Source organism: Mus pahari, chromosome 17, assembly GCF_900095145.1.
Source record: "Mus pahari chromosome 17, PAHARI_EIJ_v1.1, whole genome shotgun sequence".
Taxonomy (NCBI): domain Eukaryota; kingdom Metazoa; phylum Chordata; class Mammalia; order Rodentia; family Muridae; genus Mus; species Mus pahari.
The window spans coordinates 60,890,262-60,913,789 of NC_034606.1; the positions used below are offsets into that span (position 1 = coordinate 60,890,262).

Below are 23,528 nucleotides of genomic sequence, written 5' to 3' on the forward strand. Positions count from 1 at the left end.
CAGTTAAGAGCACTGACTGCTCTTCCAAAGGTCCTGAGTTCAAATCCCAGCAACCACATGGTGGTTCACAACCATCCATAATGAGATCTGACGCCCTGTTCTGTGGTTTCTAAAGACAGCTACAGTGTACTTATATATAATAAATGAATAAATTTTTTTAAAAAATACCATTTCTTATGGTATCCATAAAAAAAAATAACTATTCCAGTTTCAAAGCTAGAATGATCATTTTGAAAGAAGTTATGCCTAAACAGTAAGTTGATGGGAGCCAGCATGTTACCAATAGATGTCTGAGAGAAGACACTTCACCCCCTTCATCCTGAATCAAAGCAGCATTTTCTTTTTCTTTGTTGGAGACTGAACCCAGGGCCTCTCACATTCCGGTGGCCCTATTCTACCGTTGAGCTTTGTAGCATGTAGCATGTAGCATGTAGTTCCTATTACCCCGCCTTAAGCTCCAAGCAGACCATGCTATCAGTCCTTGCCCAGGTTCCCTTGGATTCGCAGATGAAACACACACACTCACACACACTCACACACACACACACACACACACACACACACACACTTGCTCATTTTAATATGCTTTTAGCTCAGTGATTGGGTACTTCTAAGACCTTACCTTCACTCCCTGCTCAACATCTCTGTATCTGCCCTCAACTTAGTTGCCCGATTACCTTCTCCTTGCTCCACACACTAAATCTGCATTTAGCTTAGCTGTGTTTCTAATCTCCTGCCTGCTACCCCAGGCCCAGTCGGGGAAGTGGCCAATGGCCACTTCACCCGAGATCTCACGTGGCTGATGGTCCTCTCTCCCCCTGCTCCTTTGCTCCTCCTGCATCTCCTAGCCTGCCTGCAGGAACCTGAAAGTCCCGCCTCTTCTGCCCAGCCATTGGCAACTAGCATCTTTATGGATCAGTCAAGAACCAATTGGAGAACAGGACCTTCATCGTTCACAGAATCAAAGCATCCGAACCACCCCCCTACAGAGCTACATTCTCAACCCTCAGCATCACATTTACATACTTACTGCAAAAGAAAATGTTCGTGGAATAGGGATATGTTGGAAAAGCTGAAGTTGGCTGGAGCGGTGGCCAGCTTGTGCACATTAGGACAAGCATTAGGAGGCAAAAATGTCTTAGAAGAATATTGACCAAGATGGGAAAAAAGAACAGACCATTTATTTCTACTTTGAATTTCTACCCAATGCCCAAAGTACTCAAAATTAGATGTCAATTTCAAAATCTTGGGAATTATGTTTCAGTCATCTCCATTAGCCAGGCTGGGAACTTGAAGTCTTTCTGCTAGCCTAATGTGCTTTAAAACAGGAACTCATGCACTCAAACCCAACATACAGTATAAAATGATCTTGAACCTCATTCTGCCTCCACCTTCCAAGTGCCAGGATTTTAGGAATGCACCGCCACAACATCTTGGTTGTTTTTCTGTTGCTGTGATAAAAATAAAAATAACCTAAATAAATTGTACTGGATAGCTTTGTGTCAACTTGACACAGCTGGAGTTATCACAGAGAAAGGAGCTTCAGTTGGGAAAATGCCTCCATGAGATCCAGCTGTAAGGCATTTTCTCAATTAGTGATCAAGGGGGGAGGTTCCCTTGTGGGTGGTGCCATCTCTGGGCTGGTAGTNAAGCCAGGGGAAGCAAGCCAGTAAAGAACATCCCTCCATGGCCTCTGCATCAGCTCCTGCTTTCTGACCTGTTTGAGTTCCAGTCCTGCATCCTTGGGTGATCTACAGCAGTATGGAAATGTAAGCGGAATAAACCCTTTCCTCCCCAACTTGTTTCTTGGTCATGATGTTTGTGCAGGAATAGAAACCCTGACTAAGACATAAATAAATAAATAAATATAAAAATAAAAAAAACTCTGACAAGAGTGACTTGAGGAAAAGTCTATTTTGGTGCACAGTTTTTTAAATACTAACCATCCTGGTGGGAGGGGTAGTGGTAGAGGGGGTGAGAAGAGCAGGGGGAGCAGGTGGGGTAGAAGAGGGGGGAGAGGAGGGACAGAAGGCAAGGAGAGGGAGAGGTTGGGGGTAGGAGAGTGGATGGGGTGGAAGAAAGGGGGAGGTGGGAGAGCAGGGGTGGGGTGGGGTTCAGGAGGTAGGAGCTTGAAGCAGCTGGTTACAATGTATCTATAGCCAGGACAAAGGTAACAAAGCTTGACCTTAGCTAGCTTGCTAAAATAAAATCCAGATCAGGGTTTGAGTTTGCTACTGTGGTGGTTTGTATATGCTCAGCCTAGGGAGTGGCACTATTAAGAGGTGTGGCCTTATTAGAGTGGGTGTGGCCTTGTTGGAGTGGGTGTGGCCTTGGCGGGATGGGTGTGGCCCGTTGGAGTGGGTGTGTTACTGTGAGTGCGGGCTTTAAGAGTCTTCTGCTAGCAGCCTTCAGATGAAGATATAGAACTCTAAACTCTGCCTGTACCGTACCTGCTTGGATGATAATAGACTGAACCTCTGAACCTGTAAGCCATCCCCAATTAAATGTTGTCCTGGTGATGTCTGTTCACGGTAGTAAGACCCTAACTAAGACAGCTACCATCATCATACACACACAGACCTGGACACACATGTACTCTCCTCACACATAAACACACATGCACGCGCACACAAGTGTGCACGCGCGCGCGCGCGCACACACACACACACACACACACACACACACACATCTTTCTATAGCACTCTCCACTGGTGGTGGTTTGAATGTGAAATATTCCGCTGAGTTTAAACACTAGCCCCAGTGGGTGGTGTTTGGTGAAGCTCCTCTGGAAGAAGATCTCTGGGTGCCAGGCTTCTGTGGTACTTCCAGCTGGACTCACTTCCTGCCTCCTGTCGCACTGACACATGAAGAAGTAAGATGTCCCCACTGTACAACTCCCCCACCCTGGAGCTACTATGTACCACCGTACTTTTCCTCCCACGGTCCCCTCAAACCATGAGCCAAATGAACCCTTCCTTCCTTGAGCTGCAGCTTCAGGGATTTGGTTACAGCGTCGAGAAAAGGAAGGAATATAGGAAACATATGTTAAAAAGTGAGTCCGTGGCTGAGATGAGCCCTACCACACACGTGGTTCACAGAACTAGTGTGTAAGAATAATTTAGATAGGGGAGGAGTTGTGGGCTATAGAAATCCTAGAATGTTATAAAGAGACCTTAATGGGCTGCTGTAATGAGCATAGTATTTTTTTACTGCCTTTTGAAAATACAAAAATAGCATAGTCAGGATCCTCACCCCACCCACGGCTGCCCCTGATAAGCAGAACTCAGTGACATCACTCACTCAAGATAACCAGACACAATCCTAGAACCCCATGACACCCACTGCACAGTATACAAGCACAGACCAAGAGCATCGCTCTGCTCTGCACATCTGGAGAGACGCCACCTTGATCTGCCCCACGGCCGGACAGTCTCCCCCAGCTTCCTGACCCTCAAATCAGAGACTCCCCTTAGAGACTACTGGGCCTGACCTTCAGTCAGATACATAGCACAGGTGAGCAACCTCAGGGAGATAGGCTCTGGACCATAGTTAGGGATTTAGAATGTGAACCTTGGTATAAAAAAATTTATCTTTTGTTATACTAACCGTGCTGACTAAGCACATCTACCTCCTTGCTTATGATGGCCATTCTGGTGGAAGTGTGGAATACAAGAGTGGCCAAAAAGAAAAAAGGTGAATAAGGCTGTGCTCACAGGACTTCAGAGGTGAATGAGCACTGTTACCAGGAACTGGACCGCAGTCATTAGTACAGTATGCTAGCAGGGAGTCTGTAGGGCACTCTGCTCATGCCCTGACAATCTAAGTTAGGACAAATTGTAATGAACCAAGTTGTCTAGTGGAGTAAGTTAAAGACAGCATAGCATTAAGAATGTGACTTTGTTGTTACTCCCTGTGTTTAGTGAGCATGATAATAAAAATCCAACACAGGAAGATGTGGAAGAAGGAGGTGTGGCCTTCAGTTTGGGAAGGAAGGAAGGGTGAACGGTGCTAAAATTGCAAATGAATAGGCTGGGTTTGACTGTAACCATTAAAGAGATTCTTATCACTGAAAATACAATTAAAGAGGTGTATCACAAAAAGAAACCAGGTACCTTATACTGGGAGGCAAGATTTCAACTATGAAAGGATCAGATCGCAAACACATAAATTCCTTTGAAAGGGTAGGCTGAACCTGGACTGCTGCCTCAGGGGTTCCCTGGTGGAAGCCACCACCCATGCAGATGTCTTCCCTCAATAGGACAAAGGTACACTCAAGCCACTGCAGTTGTGATGCAGGAAGCTGGGACATACAGACTTCAGACAATCAGGACTTGTCAAGTAGACTGAACACATTATGACATTATGAAGTGGTCATGAGGCTACAGAGGCTACGGGAGGAGTGTGACGTGTCCCCCACAGGTGTATGTGTTTGAACCCTTGGTCCCTAGCTGCTAATGCATACTGTGATTGGTTTGTATATGCTTGGGCCAGGAAGTGGGCACTATTAGGAGGTGTGGCCTTGTTGGAGTGGGTGTGTCACTGGGCGTGGCTTTAAGACCCCAGTCCCGGCTTCCTACAAGCAAGTATTCTGCTAGTAGCCCTCAGATGAAGATGTAGAACTCTCAGCTCCTCCTGCACCATGCCTGCCTGGATGCTGCCACGCTGTCTGCCTTGATGATAATGGACTGAACCTCTGAACCTGTAAGCCAGTCCCAATTAAATGTTGTTCTTTTCTTTTCTTTTTTCTTTTTTTGGTTTTTCGAGACAGGGTTTCTCTATATAGCCCTGGCTGTCCTGGAACTCACTTTGTAGACCAGGCTGGCCTTGAACTCAGAAATCTGCCTGCCTCTGCCTCCCAAGTGCTGGAATGTTGTTCTTTTAAGAGTTGCCTTCTTCATGGTGTCTGTTCACAGCAGTAAAGCCCTAACTAAGACCCATACTGACTGGGGAAGTTGTGGAAACTGTAGGTCAATGGAGGTGTGCTTGGGTTCTAACTCAAGTGGCTCTTAGCTTCCTATTCTGATATGACATGACACAAGTTCCCAAACCAAGGCCTGAGCCCCAGTGGCCAAGCCTTTCCTACCATTATGCTATGAACTAACATCATCTTCCTGTATACATTTTGTTAGGGCTTTGGTTATTGCGATAAAAGATAATGGCCACACCACCAGGGAGCTTTGCCTTGGCCCACCTGCTTACTGTGTCTCCTCAGAGGGGCCAGGACGCAGTTGTTTGACGAATGCACACTGTAACCCTTCTTAGAACTGTATCCTCAGAGTGCATGATCCTGACACAGATGATGAGGTGAGTCACAGAAAGGCCTGCAATCCCAAGCCCATTCCAGAACATACTACACTGGAGCCCCAGGGAAAGGTGTCCATTGTGAAAACCCTGGGTGGTAAAGGAGGTAAAATTTCCATAAACGTGGTCGTTTATGACCTTTTTCTGAAGTGAGGTTCAGAAGGAAACCTCTGGGTCCTACATACACTGATGTATAACATATTAAAAATATCATATATAATACTATAAAATATTATGTGTAATATCAATATAGCATCTATTATTTTATTATCTATAAGTATTATAGATATTATACTTATATATTATAAATTATATAAAATTGAGAAAACATACATGAAATAAAGTTTGCTGACATATATTCTATTTCCTTCTAAAAGATGTTTAAGGTTAAATAAAAACCCTCATTTTACAATATTATATGAGGGCTACAGTTTTGTTTTATTTTGTTTTTAAATATACACTCTGGGGCCATTATTTCTTATTATACTAAATGGCATTTCTATAAGAAAGTCACCTCCAGCGCTATACCGTAAAATATTGTAAAATGTCATTAGCGGGTAGTGGCAGCTGGTTTTCATAGGGAATCATCATTTTGAATGTTCATGTAAACTTACACATTCAATTTTTAGCAAAGGATTGTAGGGAACTCAATTTTTTTTTCATAAAATAGCTGCTGAGCAGGAAATAGAGAAATTACATTTTATATAAATAAAGTTAACATACTTGGGACCTGAAATTCAAAATCCACACTCACTTACAAGCTAGGCCGTGCTTATACACGGTGTACCTACATCCTGGGGATAGTAGGGCCCACACAGTCATAACTTAAATGACACAGAAATAGATAAACATAACCCAACACCTGTAGCAGATCAAATGGCCTATAGAACACGGATCCGGAAAACACTGTGGATCTCATCCCACTTGGTGACTGGCTCACATCGAGAGTGAGCTAACATCTCTGACACTTGGTGACTGGCTCACATTGAGAGAGTGAGCTAACATCTCTGAGTCTGCACTAGCCTCTCCCCCCTCAGCCCTGGGACTATCTAGTAAAACACCGTGTGTGTGAAAACATTTGGTAAACTCTGAGGTGCCACACAAATGAACTATTGTCATTTTGAGGTCAACTGCACATCATCTCCCCATCCCCCACCCCAACAACCTCTTTGGTCTTAAATTAATTCAAGACAGGATGCTCAGGGAAGTTATTTCTTTAGGCTCTGCCCCTACCCAGCTTCTTGGAAACTCTGGATTCTGTTTGACTCAGTGTCTACAGGTGACTGACCTTGTCACATAAGAGCTGTGAGAGTGGACGCTGTAATCCGTGAATGGGTCATGGAGTATTGAGGACGGGGACGAGGAGGCAGGGACTTCACTTCTGTTTTAGAGATCTACACCGGCGGATGGGACATCTCTTCTTCTCGAGTTACAGTGTAGACCTCAGCGTCATCTGCCTCTCACTTCAGCACAGGGCTGGATGTACTTTTGACCTCCGTTAGGAAGCACTCTTGCTTGGCAAAAGCCAAGAGGAACCCAGAGCTGAAGACTGATGGGCCAGGGAATCTACACTGGCTGCCTCTGAATAAAATAGGAACGGCAGCCAAGAGGTTACCTGTGCTTATGTGCAGGGCTGTTCTGCACGTTAATTCATTTGACTACTACTTTATCCTCGTTATCCACAGAAGGCGAGTACAAGCAGTCCTTGACTCAGAATAGGTTGACTTAGGATGGTTCGAAAGCCGTAGTAATGCAGTAGAAGCCATGAATTTTGAATTTTGATCTTCTCCTGCACAGGTGGATGCTAGTGTCCTGGATGATAGATGTGAGCTGTCAATCATCTGTGCAATATTGAACGCAAGCAATAGACACCCCATGGTGTGCTGACATTGCTCAGCTATCAGGCTCAGTGGATTAGTTATATTATGTACATTTTATTTGGGAGGTTTTTAACTTGCAATGGATTGATTGAATCTTAGCCCATCATAAACTAAGAAGGATCTGTAATTTAAATTCCTTTACACTGGTTCTTAGAATGTAGCCCTGGCTAGCCTAGAACTCAGAGATCAGCCTGCCTCTGCCTTCAGATTTCTGGGATTTAGAAGTGTGTACTTCAACTAGGCAATCTCCTGTCATTTATATGAAGCCAAATAGCTGATGAATGACATGCATTCAAACTCAGGCCATCTAGTTCCAGAGCATATATACAGACTTAACTCTGTCATACTTGTTATTATCATCTACAGTTGCACAGCAAATTATCCCCAAACAGAGTGGCTTAACACCAGTTTCTGTGGTCAGGAATATGAGCACATCTTGGCTGGGTCTTCTGACCCAGAGGGTTAATACACAACAGTGAAGGTGTTCTCTATGCTGGAGACATCTCAAGGTTTGACTGGGAAGAACCAACCTCCAAGCTTCCTCATGGGGTTGATAATAGGATACAGGATAGGCTAATGTTAGAAAGAACATACCTTCACGTTAATTATTTTGATTATTTTGTTTGTTTGTTTGGGGGGGCTGTTTTGTTTGGTTGGCTGGTTGGTTGGTTGGTTGGTTGGTTTTTGAGACTGGGTTTCTCAGTGTCGTCGTGGCAGTTCTAGAACTTGCTCTGTAGACAGCCTGAGTTCTGGGATTAAAGGCGTGTGCCACTACTGACCAGTTAATTTTAAAACTTAAAGTACCAAAAAGAATCATCTTAAAGCTTTCTATTTTTAAAAAAAGGTATCCACAATATAAGATATTCAAATGAATTGGATGCTGTGTATGTATGTGTGTTTGTGTGTGTGTATGTGTGTATGTGTTTGTGTGTTTGTGTGTGTGTATTTGTGTGTGTGTTTGTGTGTGTGTATGTATGTTTGTGTGTGTGTGTTTGTGTGTGTGTGTGTGTGTGTGTGTTTGTGTCACACATGAAATCATTTGTTGGTGTTGGGTGTCTTGCTGAATCACTCTCAACCTTATCTTTTGAGAGATCCTCTCCTGCTCAACCTGGAGTTCAGTGACCACCAGACCAGTCGGCCAGCGATTCCTAGGGACCTTGCTGCTTCTACCTCCCCAGGCCTTGGGGTACAGGTGCATGGTGCAGCACCCATGTTTGTACATGAAAACTGAGGCTATAGATTCGGGTCCTCGTGCTGAAACAGCAAGCACTTTACCCACAGGAATATCCTAAGCCCAGGTATTAATTTAAGTCTAACTCGTTTATTTCCTGCTTCTCTTCGAAAAGTCAAAGTGACTTGTACCCAGTCACTTTAAAGAAAGAGCAAAGAGCTTTCCTGAAAGGGTCTAGGCCAGGGGTTCTCAGCCATGCCTTGGGGGATCAAACACCCCTTACATTGGAGTCACCTGAGACCATCTGATGTCAGATATTTACATTGTGATTCATAACAGTACCAAGTTTACAGTTATGAAGGAGCAAGGAAAATCATTTTCTGGTTGGGGTCATCACAACACGAGGAACTACATTAAAGGGTCACAGCATTAGTAGGGCTGAGACGCACTGGTCCAGGCTCTTGGATTGAATGCAAGGGCACCAGTGCTGATCAGGCTTTCTCCAGCTTCCAGCTTCCCAGCTGGAGGCCGAGGAAGCAGTAGAATAACTCAGGACAGGAGGGGTGGGGACTCGTCTTTCCTATTTTTATTGAGGACTAAAACAGTTGCACATTACGGTTGCTGTATGGAAGTCATCCCAGATTCCTAGGCCACTGGGTGTGTGTCTATTTTCAAGCCCCTGATATTCGCAATGACACAGTCTTTTAAACATCCAGGAAACAGTTCCTAGTCAGGTTAAAAATACCAACGAAGGAATACAGAAATAAAATCCTAAATAAAAGATATGCAAATGGAATTCAATGGTTTATTCTTAAAAGACGAATTGCCCAAGAAGGCTTAACCAGGCAAGCAGTGAGGACTAGTCATTATCACATAAATAAGATTTATCACATTACTAGGTTAGAAAGTAATATCAACTTGATTTTCTAGAGCTTTTTCTAGAACTTTGCATTATGTATAGATAAAGAAAAAGATCTCAATAAACTAGGGACAGAGTCCCCTCTACCATGACAAAACATACTATCTAGGCAAGTACATTTAATGTGTAACATAAAATGCATTGCCAAAAATCTCAGGAATAAGACAAAGCTGTTCTTTACAACAGTGTTGTCTGGTGCAAAAAAAATGAAAATGGGTTGGAGAGATGGCTCAGAGGTTAAGAGCACCGACTGCTCTTCCAGAGGTCCTGAGCTCAATTCCCAGCAACCACAGGTTCATAGATTACATAGAGAGAGAGGATGAACACACACATAAGTAGTATTCTGTAAATTAAAAATAGGTATGAGTGGAAGCATGCACTAAAAATATGCTAAAAACTATTAAGAACAGATCCTATAGAAGACAGAGATAGAACTGATGTAGGGTTAGGATTGGAAGATTTAGGTAAATTCATATATTTCTGAGCTGCTTTAATGTTTTTGGAACAAATACTGCGCTCTCCATATTTAAACCACATTTTAAAATCGGAGGTGAATGACAGTAAGAAATGACCTCTAATTGAAAAACAACAATATCTACAATACAACAGCATCAGCATATGGAAATACCCCCAAAGGTGTGTTGGTCATTATCTTTTTACTTTCTTTTTTTTTTAATTGAATATTTTCTTTATTTAATCCCCTTCCCTGCTTTCCCTCCCTCTTGGAAACCTGCTATCATATTCTCCCTCCCCCTGATTCTATGAGGGTTTTTCTCCATTCACCCACCCACTCCCACCTCCCCGACCTTGATTCCCCCACATTGGGGCATCTATCGGGCCTTCATATGACCAAGGGCCTCTCCTCCCACTGATGCATGACAAGGCCATCCTCTGCTACATATGCAGCTGGAGCCATGTATACTCTTTGGTTGGTGGTTTAGTCTCTGAGAGCTGCAGGGGGGCTGGTTGCTTGATGTTGTTGTTCTTCCTATGGGGTTGCAAACCCCTTCAACTCCTTCAGTCCTTTCTCTAACTCCTCTATTGGGGACCCCTCGGTCATTATCTTTTTATTGTGGATTTTTTTTTAACTTTATGTGGGTTTCTTTTTGGTTCCCCATTAACCGCTATTTTGTAATTAGGACAAAGGTTATCAGGGAAAACCATGACCATCTTTCTAGGTTGCAGCCAACGACAATGACAGAGTTTGTAAAAGAATGTGCTTATCTTAATTTGGTTTCTAACGTGGTCATGATGCCTCCTAACTCTATGTTGATTTTTTTTTTTTTTTTATAAAACCACTGAAAAAGTCAAATGCTTCATTTTAATGTGAAGTCAGATCCCTTTCTGGACTTGTTTAACCTAGTCATTTCTTTGAGGGTTATACCTTTCCTTTCCCTAATGCCATAATTCTTTACGGAATTATTCACTAATTTGTCTGTCTTCCATAGAACTCTATCCCATTTGAGGACACCTAGGCCTTCATCAGCTCAGGCAGGAACCACAGAGGCTTCTCCCTGAGTCGCCCTGCCCACCAGGTGGCCCTACTGTTTATAGGACGCTCTGTCTTCATTTGCCTTTCCTTATTGCCTCCGACATTTATTCCCTCATTGTTCTTTGTTTGTTTCTCTAACTTTCTCTAACATTCCTAACTTCATGTTTGTCCCCTTGATGTTGATCCTTACAAGGAAATCCTCCCTAACATACTCTACCCCTGTCTTTTCCTTATTCTATAGTAAATGAAATCCTTTGTTTAGCACATTTTTTTTCCCCACAGACTTAATTCATATCTTAGTCAGGGTTTCTATTCCTGCACAAACATCACGACCAAGAAGCAGGTTGGGGAGGAAAGGGGTTTATTCGGCTTACATTTCCACATTGCTGTTCATCACCAAAGGAAGTCAGGATTGGAACTCAAGCAGATCAGGAAGCAGGAGCTGATGCAGAGGCCATGGAGGGATGTTTCTTACTGGCTTGCTTCCCCTGGCTTGCTCAGCCTGCTCTCTTATAGAACCCAAGACTACCAGCCCAGGGATGACACCACCCACAAGGGGCCCTCCCCACTTGATCAGTAACTGAGAAAATGCCCCACAGCTGGATCTCATGGAGGCACTTCCCCAACTGAAGCTCCTTTCTCTGTGATAATTCACTTTATTTTTCTTGTATAAAAACCCTTATGTGGTAGCCACAGCTGGAGCTGGGTCCTTTGTATGGGTTTTTCACAAGATGGTCAATAAATTCCCGATGAGGAGACTTGGTGAACACAGTGTCTTTCCAGAGGTCGGGGGTCAAGTAGCTGTAGGTTTAGAAATGGCCTTGGCAAAGCTGTCCAGGGTGGCAGTGCATCCCCTGGCTAACGCATGCAGTCATCAATACCAGCCATCATCAGTAGCTTCTTTGGCACAAGAGCAGAGGTGCCTCTGCAGGCAGGGATGAGATGCACCAACACAGAGCCACAGTGGCCTATCACCTTGCCGGGAACATTGTAGGGCTTGGCAATCTTATCCTTCCAGTAGCCTCTCCACATGGGGACGATGGAAAGCTTGGCCAAGATGATGGCCCCTCTGATGGCAGTGGCTACCTCCTCAGAGCTCTTAGCACCAAGACCAGTATGACCTTTGTAGTTCCCAGTAGCGACGAAAGCCTTGAGCCTGGTACGCTGGCCAGCTGCAGTCTGCTTCTGTACTGGTAGGATCTTTAGAACCTCCTCCCTTAGGGATGTGCCCAGGAGAAAGTCAATAATCTCAGCCTCCTTAACAGGCAGTGTGATGGTTTGTATATGCTGGGCCCAGAGAGTGGCACTATTAGAAGTTGTGGCCCTGTTGGAGTACGTGTGTCACTATGGGTGTGGGCTTTAAGACCCTCATCCTAGCTGCCTGTATCCTGCTAGCAGCCTTCAGATGAAGATGTAGACACTCTCAGCTCCTCCTGTACCATGCCTGCCTGAACACTGCCGTGTTTCTGCCTTTGATGGTTATGGACTGAACCTCTGATCCTGTAGGCCAACCCCAATGAAATGTCATTTTTAAGACTTGCCTTAGTCATGGTGTCTGTTCACAGCAGTAAAACTCATACTAAGACAGGCAGGGAAAACAGGTAGACCTCCTTTTGGGATTTGATCTTCATGCCATTGACCAGGAGGCCCAGCTTGGTGAGAAGGTTCTATTTTATATCTTTAGCTTTACCTCTATGAGACCCAACCACGATGACCACAGTCCCTAAGACCAAAGGAAGCCACAGCAGCCTCCTAGTCCTGGGCTCCTGGGTCCTCCAGGCCCTCCTGCTGCCCTGTGTCATCTGCTGTTTGTTATTTTCCGAAAGAAGCAGCAGCTGTTTAGAGCATTTCTTAACCACGTGTTGTAAATTAGACACTGGGCTAGTCAGAGGGAGTATTGATTGATTTTTTTCATGACTAGACCACAATCAAAGATTGTAATACTCAACTTTATGGTATATCGTCTACCTTAACAATACTTCACTATGCCCTTTAATAACTAGAGTTATCCAAGAGCCCCTCGTTTCTCTTCTTTTCCCTCTGACATAATCTTTCTCTTGTTTGTTTGTCTTGAGATGGGGTCTTTCTATGTAGCTCTGACTGTTCTAGAACTGGCTATATTGACCAGGCTGGCCTCTCAGACTCACAGAGATCCTTCCACCTCTGCCTCCTGTACGCCGGGATTAAAGGTGTGCGCCACCACTCCCACTCAAGAAGCCTTTCTGTATCCCACAATGAATTAATCGGTGCTACATAGGTGCTAGGCTTCATGCTAAATCCTACAGATGGAAAGGTGACTAAACTCTACTTCCTACACACAGAGAGCTCAAGCTTGAATGGGAAAGTAGACAGACAAATACAAACAGGCAAAGAGTAACAAAGTCCTTGGGTGGCAAGGCCCAGAGGAGCAAAAGAAAACATGTTTAATTCCCTGGGGAGGAGCAAGGAAGGCTTCCCAGGTGACGTGATGGTTGAGCTGAGAGTGGCTAGAAAAGGTGAGGACTGTCTTCCAAGCACAGAAGACAGAAGACATTAAACCACACAGCTTGTGAGGTAGCCACCCCAAGGAGCTGGGCAGGATCCCTGTGAAGTGGAAATTTCTTGCTTCTTGGGAAAGTTAGTTATGTCAAATGATGTTTTGCTGGGACACACCGGTGGAAGGATGTCTTGCCAAAGTAGACATGTGAAAGACTATTGGATTATATTGAGAAAAACCTTCTGTGTATCAAACGGTATTACCAATCGAAGGAAAAGATAACCCAGAGAAAGGGAAAGAGAGTACAGTACAAGTTGTCCATCTGATAGGAGTTAAAGTCCACTCTACGGAACAGTTCAATCCATGCACAAGTGAATTGAATGGACAGGTATGTTTCCAGGGATATGAACTAGTACTGATGAACGGGCACAGGGCAAAATGCTCTGTTAGGGATGTACAAATGAGAACCACCGTGCGGTGCCCTTCCAGACTCTTTAAGCAAACAAACAAAAACAACCCAGAAAATGAGCATCGGTAAGAAGTGGAGAAATGTCCTCCCTTGTGCATTATACGTGAGAATACGAAACTTCTGGGGGAACAAAGGGCATCTGTATGTTCATATTCACTGTAGCATTATTCACATAAGCGAAAAGCAAAGAAGCAACCCAACCATCTACCAGCAAGTGCATGGGGAAGTACATGCAAAGTGTGTGTATGTGTGTGTGTGTGTGTGTGTGTTAATAGTATTCAGCCTGGCAAAGGGAATTCTGGCCTAGATGTCAATTGAACACCGATGTCATGATATTCATGAACTACCATGAACAGGACCAGCCATCGACAAATGTTGGCAGGACTCGATTCATGGATTTAGAGTAGTCAGATCCCAAGAACAGAAGGTAGAGGGGCTGGAGAGAGAGTAATTGTTTACCGGAGTTTCTGTTTGAGAGGTGTGTTAGCCAGGGTTCTCTAGAGTCACAGAACTTGTGGGTAGTCTCTATATAGTAAGGGAGTTTGTTGATGACTTACAATCTGTAGTTCAACTCCCAACAATGGTCAGCAGCAGCTGTGAATGGAAGTCCAAGGATCTAGCAGTTGCTCAGTCCCACAAGACAAGCAGGCGAAAAAGAGAGAGAGTAAATCTTCCTTCTTCCAATGTCCTTATGTTGGTCTCCAGCAGAAGGTATGGCCCAGGTTAAAGGTGTGTGCCACTACACCTGGACCCGGGACTTGCTTTGCCCCAGGCTGACCTTGAACTCAGAGATCTCCATGCCTCAGTCTCCTGGGGTTAAATGAGTACACTACTTACTCTGCCTGGGCCTAAGCTTTTCATGGCCACTATGCCTCAAGATCTCCATGCCAAGATCCAGGTCAGAAACTTGTGTCTTCCAGCCTCAAGATCTGGATCACAGGTGAGCCCTCCAATTCTGGATTGCAGATATAGTCAAGTTGACAGTCAGGAATAGCCATTACAAGAGGATTAAAAAGGATTCAAGATATGACGCTGGTAATGTTTGCACAGCAAGGTGAACAAGTTTAAGTCCAGAGAACATGCTAAGCCGCACACTTAAGATGGTTACACTGCGGCTGGTTGTGTACATTTGCCACGCCTACATATAGGAATATGCTCCTGAACATGTTGGTATATGTTGCTACCTGTCTTCCTCCCTGTCTGCTGGCTGGGATGCAGGAACATGGCTGGAGCAGAAATTCGATCCTGGTGCCCCACACATCCTGCCCTGCCCTGCTCTAAAGGAGTTACAAAGAACGCACAGATTCTTGCGGGGCAGGGAGCACGTTCCACCATTCTTCGTTCTTTTGGATCTGTTCCTTGCAAACAAAGTAGAAGTTGGTTCTGTCCATTGTTGCAGGGCAGCCACGCAGCTGCCATCCTCCGCCCTGCTGGGCCTCCACCCAAAAGATCTCCACCGAAGAGCCTGCTCCTTAAATAGAAGGAGGGCACAGGGAGGGTGGTAGGACCATCACCTGAATATCCAGCCATTCTTCCCAACCAGCTGTATGCAGTTCTGTCCTAATTACACACCATCAGGGGTACCCACATCCCATAAATAACCCCACGCATGCTCTGTAAGGGACCCGGTTCTTCAGCTCACTGCTTCTCCAGAGTTAACTTCGGGAGACCTCAGTTTGTTGGAGGGACCTTTGGCAAAGGGGTAAATGTTGTTACGTCTCCCCCTAGGGAAAACAGCATAGTAGCAACCTCAGGACTCGAGCATTCATAGGCTCCAGAATCAGAGGCTTATGCACAACTGTAGTAAGAATGAGCCGATTCCAAACATATGTTAAATTCTGAACACTTAAAAAAAAAAATCTAGGGCTGGAGACATGGCTCAGTGGTCAAGAGCATTGACTGCCCTTCAGGAGGTCCTGAGTTCAATTCCTAGCAACTACATGGTGGCTCACAACCATCTGTAATGAAATCTGATGCCCNTTTCTGGTGTGTCTAAAGACAGCTACAGTGTACTTACATATAATAAATAGATAAATCTTAAAAACAATCTAGTAGGAGAAAAAAGTAATATAAAAGTCCCGATTTCAATTCACTTATGCATCAGGCTAATTGACTCATAAATAATAAATATAGTAAGGCTATAAAATAGTTTGTTAACAGAAGTCTAAAATGTCAGGCAATGGCGGCTATAGTATAAATATAAATGGCTATAGTATAAATATAAATGGAAAAGGTGTGGGCATTGTGCAGTCTAATGTGGTCATATACTGAGTCCTGTGGTCACATACTGAGTCCGTGTGTAGTATTGCATGATGCAACACTGGAAAGAACTGTACTTGGACCCTGAAGACTGTGAGCCTCCATACAGAGTACAAAGGTACAGGCATTGTGCAGTCTAACTTGTGCAAAAATTAAAGGTGGTATAAGACTCTGGGGAGCCTTAATTTACCAGAGACCCCCCACTCTAACCCCCTACTCCCCCTGACCCCCGAGTGAACAACACAGAGCCCGGTATCAGAGCGGGGTATCGATACAAAAGCAAGAGGAATTTCATTGCTCCAGCATGCTGGGTTCACCCTGCACACAGAGGACAGAATGATCCCCCGCCACCCGTTCAGTGAGTTTCTATACAGTTTTCAGAGCAGTAGCATTTAGGCACAATGTGACTGGCAGAATGTGACTTTTAAACTGATTGGTCTTTAGGGAATGAGGTGACAAGGTCTTCCCTTGTCTGTAGATGGCCAACAGCTGCAGAATGTGTCTGTGGGCTCTGGGTCTCCCCCACCTGCAGGTGGCTGATGGTTGTCCCCAACCCCTGGTCTGAGGAATGTAATTAGCCTCTGCCTTCCAGAGGGGAAGGGTCCCTATGTGTTTTACGACCTTTCTCTTCCAGGAGGGGAGGGGTCTGGTGGGATTTTCCAAAGTTCCGGAGCTGACCTCCCCAGTGGCATGAGTGTTTAAATATGTAAAAGAGAGATATAATAATACTCAACATTTACAAAACAATATGTAGTTAGTCTCTGTCCTTAAAATATGTGAATGATGTGTATACATGCTCGAAACATGACTGTAAAAATTGTCCCGACACAGGATCGAGTAAGGATTGAGTCCCATGTCCAGGGTCACGGTCATTAAATGTGCAGCCAGAAGAATAGTTATAGCCACATAGGAACAGAGAAGAGCGGGGAAGCAGGGAAGGGGTCTCGTCTACACATATGGTTCTATATGATAAACATGATGTTTTATAATTAAATGGTTGGGAGCAAGGAAACTCCATTGAAGATTTTATAGACTGGCAAAAAAAAAAAAAAAAGAATAATGGAGGCCTTCCAGTACAGTAAACATCAAATCTTAGGATGTGCGCTCTTCACATACTGGCTCCATGAGTAATATTGGGTGATGCGGCCTTGGAAGGAACTGAACTTGGACCCTGAAGACTGTGAGCCTCCATACAGGGTACAAATCGATATAAAGGAGAAAGCATCATGACAATAGGAAACTAAAATACATTGTGAAGAACTCTAGCCATCCTGGCATGGCAAACAAGGCTCTGGCAGAGGTGAAGAACTCTAGCCATCCTGGCCATGGCAAACAAGGCTCTGGCAGGGGCCCTGCCCTTTCCCCCACCCCCTCTGCCATACAGATGACCTTCCTGGAGCTAGCCTAGCCACCAAGGTCTATTTCCTGATTTGACCACTTCCTCCTCCTGAGGCTGACTACCAAGGTATTGAGGTCCAGCAATCTAAGACCCCTTTTGGCTCACTTAATTAACCTGCCCAATCAAAATTAAACACCTTACCCTAACGTGGGCATTTCCCCCTTTGACCTTTATACACTGTCATTTACCTACGGCTACACCTGTCTCCTCTATCCAGAGACAGTACTTTGTGTTACTCTGTGTTACCCCTCCCCAGGACAAATAAATACCCCTTTTCCGCTACTTCTCTCTCCCTTCCCCTTCTCCCTCATCCTCTATCTCCTGCTTTTGTCTCTTATTCCCTGCCCTTTGACCTTGTGTAGCAAATAAACCTCCTTTGTGTTGAGAACTTGATCTTGGGATGTCTTGAGCTGATACAGATCCCTACACATTTTGTGATACACCTACACAATTGTGGATGGTAGTAGCTGACTTCACAGAGTCCGCCTTTCTCTGTGCCCTGGCTACTGCCAGGGTCAGTGTCCGCCTGCCCTGAAGACTGTTTCCCTCTGCCCTCCATTCTGTCCCAGCCTCAGAACCTCACACACAAAAAAACAAAACAAAACAAAACAAACAAACAAACACGGGTCCCATGCTTCCAACTGGCCAACAGCCCCCACCTACCGACGTATCTCAGGGGTTGCTATACAAACACCAGTGTCCTTAGGCCTTCTTGGGATTCTCTGAGGCATCTATTTTTAACTACTGCCCAGTTTCCCCGTGGAATGAAACTCCAGCTGCTTAATGGAATAGCTGAGTGGGTACAGTCTCCATTGGCACAGAGAGAGAGAGAGAGAGAGAGAGAGAGAGAGAGAGAGAGAGAGAGAGAGAGAGAACAAAACAAAAACCAACCAACCAAAACTCTCTGACGATCTTTGACAAGTTGACTGGATTTAGAGTCACCTGAGGTGTCTATGAGGGAGGGCATTTCAGAACAGTGGGAAGAGCCATTCTGAAGGCAGAGCGTACCATCCACCATCCGGTGGCCAGGAGTCCTGGACAGAATAAACAGGAGAAAGTGAGCCCAAGGTTCAGCCCTCTTTTCATAAAACAAAGTAAGTGACAAGCTGCCTCACGATCCTGCTGAGGGACTTCCTGACAGGATGCGCTGTCCAGGCTGTTCTGAGAGCCAAAACAAACTCTTCCTCAAGTTCTTTTGTGAGAACTTTGTTTCTCCTCCCCTCTGCCCTCTACCCCGACAGTACAAGGAAAGGCAGGACTGCAGAAGCCTCCGAAGAAGGAAACCTAAGAGACGCACCTGCTCTTAGAGTTCTTGGTGTCCAAGATCTCAAATTCACGGAGAGAAGAGCCAAGAAAGCAAGAAAGCTGAAAGCGTTCAACAGCTCTGCCCCCATCTGAATATGAGGTTTGCTAAAAGTGTTTTGTTTGTCGGGAGGATGGAAAGTGACACTCTGAGAACAGACTGACTTACCCGCACGGGCGTCTGGGAAACCCACAGATGCACTTGAGATCCATGTATTGTATCATCTCGTGAGGACTTAGAGGTCTGAAGTTGTTTGTTTTGAAAATGTTATCCTAAACTTGCCACGCAATAAAAGACCCGCAGCAGATGACTGCAGCTCTCCCGTAGCTCGGCCAGTTTAAGTGGGAATTACATGTCAAGCGCTTCCTCCCCACCTCGTGCAGTGTCAGGCTGGGGGCTGGGAAGAACACATGGAACAATACCGTGTATTCTCCGTCTTCAAATCCGTGAGCCCTGGTGCTGCTTTGTCAGGGGCAGTATCAGTGAAATCTACTTCTCAGATCTTTTCAAAACCAGATGAGCATGCTAGATTTTTCTTTTAAATCAACTGCTAATGGACACCTTTTGCCCACGTGTTTTAATGCCAACGTCAAATACTATATTTTTGTGCTTTTTTTTTTTTTTAAATCTCCAAAGGTGGAAGAAAAAAAAGCATAAGGCTAGAGAGATGGTTCAACAGCACTACTGGCCCCTCAACTGGAGGACTCAGGATCGATTCCCAGCACCCACAGGATCATAACAACCATCTGTAACTCCAGGTCCAGCTCTGATGTCCCTTCAGACCTCCATAGGCACGAGGCTTGTGCGTGGTACATGGGCATACATGCAAGCAAAACAACCACGCACGTATAATTTTTGTAATTAAAAGAAAAAAAATGCTTAAAATCCAACTGTGAATTACATTTTAAATCCTGTTATGAAACATGTAAACAGTTTGTACTTGGCTGCATACTAAATAAAATGTAATTTAACAGTTTTCTTAGCTTCTGCTCAGATCTCAGAGTCCAAGGGACTCTCTGAGAGGAAAGGGAGCCGATTCAACAGTAGTTTATGACCTTGGGGCACTAATGGTCATTTTCAGTGACCCCCTAACCCCAATCTTTCCTAAATCTATGGGAAAAGAATAACTCCTCACACTTAAATGGGTTTGCAGCTATGCAGGAGGGTATAGACGCTCTTTGCGAAATCAAGTCACAGTCACTTAAACGCAAGCTTTCTGGCAGCCACTGACAGTGAGGAAGAGCCAGCTGTTTCCAGAGGACAAAATAAAGGCAAAGGAATTTAAGGGGGTTTTGTTTTCGTTCGCTTTCTGTCTTTTGAAAGAACACTTTGAGCCCTCTTTAATAGGCATTTTTATGTTTTATTAAGCGTGAAACAGAACAGACTGAATTCTTTTGACTATCTTTGTTTTTCCTTGTGATTTAAACAAAATGCTACCTCAATCCAATCAAGCAGACATAGGTCACAACTGCCTATAATTTCAGCTCCAATACCCTCTTCTAGACTCAGAAGGCACCTTCACACACACACACACACACACACACGCGCACACACACACATGTGCACGTTTACCATTATAATTTTAAAATAAATCTTAAAAACAGTAATATTTTGTATGGGCGGTTTAATCCTGGCACTTGGGAGGCAGAGGCAGGTGGATCTCTGAGTCCAAGGCCAGCCTGGTCTACAGAGTTAGTTCCAGGACAGCCAGGGCTACACAGAGAGACCCTCTCTCAAAACAACAACAAAACACCCAAATCATTATTTTTTAATCAGCACTTACTTACTTTTATATGTAAAGCTCTACATGGAAAATTATGTTCAAACAAAATGCTATGTTGTGGGGTTGAAATGTATGTGTATGTGTGCATGTGTGTGTGTGCGCACATGTAATATGTGTATAAGTGAAATCTGTGCAATGATAGTACTGAGAGCTACACCAGTGGTTCTCAACCTTCCTAATGAGACCCTTTAACACAGTTCCTCATGTTGTGGAGACCCCTAACCACGAAATTATCTCTGCTGCTACTTCATAACTGTAATTTTGCTACTGTTATGGATTGTAATGTAAACATCTGATATGCAGCATATCTGATATGTAATGCCCCCCACGGGGGGGGGTGTTGACCTACAGGTTGAGAATCACCACTCTAGGGAGATGTCTTAGTCAGGATTTCTATTCCTGCACAAACATCATGACCAAGAAGCAAGTTGGGGAGGAAAGGGTTTATTTGGCTTACATTTCCATACTGCTTTTGATCACCAAAGGATGTCAGGACTGGAACTCAAACAGGTCAGAAAGCAGGAGCTGATGCAGAAGCCATGGAGGGATGTTCTTTACGGGCTTGCCTCCCCTGGCTTGCTCAGCCTGCTCTCTTATAGAACCCAAGACTACCAGCCCAGAGATGGCACCACCCACAAGGGGACCTCCTGCCTTGATTGCTAATTGAGAAGATGCCTTACAGCTGGATCTCATGGAGGCATTTCCCCAACTGAAGCTCCTTTCTCTGTGATAAATCCAGCTGTGTCAAGTTGACACAAAACCAGCCAGTACAGGAGAAGATGTAAGTGTACTGTTGGGAGGCTAGCATCCTCACTCCTGAGGAAGTGAGAAACCTTCTCAGTGATGCTGATTCTAGGAAACTCTGGCCAGCAAGCAGTACTCCTCGACAGTGACCCTCCAACTGTCACAAGGAGGGCGCATCATGGCAGTAAGACACACCTTTAATCTCAGCACCTGTATGTGTGTGTGTGTGTGTGTGTGTGTGTGAGAGACAGAGAGAGAGAGAGAGAGAGAGAGAGAGAGAGAGAGAGAGAGAGAGAGAGAGAGAGACTGTGGGTACACAGGAGTGTATGCTCAAAGAGGCAGGTGGAGCTCTGTGAGTGTGAGCCCAGCCTGGTCTACTCCGGGAGTTTCAGGCTAGCCAGGGATATATAGTAAGATCCTGTCTCAAAAAAAAAAAAAGTCACAAAGGAAGGCGGGCACTGGGGGCTGAAGGGATGGTTTGGTGGTTCAGAGCATAGGACCTGAGTTTGGCTCTCCTCACCCACATTTCATCTCAGATCCTCAGGAACTCCAGGGGATCCAAAACTCTTTTGGCTCCCACAAGACTTCACACACATAGTGCATATACGGTCATGTAAGCAAAAACACTCATACATATAAAATAAAAAATAAATAAAAATTTAAATAAAAGTTAATAACTCTTTAAAAAACCCAACTAGAATGCTTATAGCAATTCCAAAGTATATTGAAATTTATCCTATTAAGAGAAAAAAATTAAAGCTGACACTGTGTAGTGCTTTTACTCAAATACTGGACAGTATTTCAATAAGAGCTCCATACACTGAGATACGAGACAGAACTTATAGTTAAATTTACATACAAGGATGAAAAAGTCAGCTGGCTGCTGTCGCCCTTACTACAATCCCAGCACTAACTAGGCAGCTGAGGCAGGAGGATCACTGTAAATTCTAGCCAAAGCTGAAGTTGAGACCTGAAAGAAAAAGAAACGGGAAAGGAAGGACATGTTGGGCAGTGGTGGCAGCGCACGCCTTTAATTCCAGCCCTCGGAAGGCAGAGGCAGGTGGATATTTGAGTTTGAGGCCAGCCTGGTCTACAGAGCAAGCTCCAGGTCAGCCAGGGCTACACAGAGAAACCCTGTTCAAAAACAAACAAACAAACAAACAAACAAAAAAAACGTGACTGCTCCTAGGTATGGATGGTGGAAGAGAATGTTTATACTCAATAAAATTGAGAGGCAAAGGTAGGGACATCTGTTTAGAAGAGTCCAGAACAAACAGGACCCAGAGCCAGGCAGAGTGAGAAGATGGGTGACGGAGAGAGGATAGGAGGAGAAAGGCTAGGCAAAGAGTTAAGGGCTGGGTTATATGGGTAGGGGAGCTGGGGGAAGGGCAGCACAGCACCTGGACAGAAGTTTAGGGGTGGGGGTGGGGTGTGCCAGCCACCTCCAGTAACAGGTAGGGGCTGAGAGACAAGAGCCTGCTACCCCTGCTGGCTTTGATATGTTAAGCAGTCACCTCAGCCTTTTGTCCTGGGTTAGAGACCTAACAAGAAGCGCAAAACCTTAGGTCCCAGGCCTAACAAAAATGCACAACAATAGCAACAAAAGACTGGAAATGTCCCATTGTAACAGACAGACAGGCAGACAGGCAGGCAGGCGCACTCACACACACACACACACACACACACACACACACACACACACACTCACACGCACTCACTCACACACACGCACATGCACTCACACACAACTGAAGGAAAGCAAGCCATAAAACTGCTTGTCCCCTGATATTTTTTTCTAGCCAGTTCAAAATGCTGACGCTGCTGTGGAAAGATAACTCCGTGCTGCTGTCATGCTTCAACTTTTGATGAAAGGACCGGACGTGGCCATTAGTGTTGGCCCTGTATCTAGACTGCCAGGATATAATTCTAGTTTCATTACTATTAAGGGTATGACATTGTGCAGAATATCTAAGTCCTATGCTCCATGTATAAGGCAGAGAAAATTGTAGTATGTCTATCATAGGGCTATTTTTAAAATAACACATTAATTCTCGGAGAAATTCTTAGTGCATTTTGATCTTGTTCATCCTCACCTTCCCCTAACTGCTCCTAGATCCACACACACCTCTCTCCTCACCCAACTCTAACTTTGTTTGCTTTTTAAAATATTCACCCAATCCATTTTGTGTTTTCCAGATCCTTTTGCATGGGAGACCTGCCCTGCAGTGTGTGTGTGTGTGTGGTCAGCCTACCAGGTGTCTTACACTTACGCTTACTCTCCCTCGCCCAGCAACTATCGAATGTTGACAGCTTCTCAGGTAAGGGTGGGACT

General features: G+C 44.7%; 1 pseudogene; it reads right to left on the bottom strand.

The window, feature by feature from the left end:
- The window catches only part of LOC110334551, a 23,062-nt pseudogene extending 4,169 nt beyond the window's left edge, over positions 1-18,893 (bottom strand).
- Between the last annotated feature and the right edge of the window lie 4,635 nt (positions 18,894-23,528).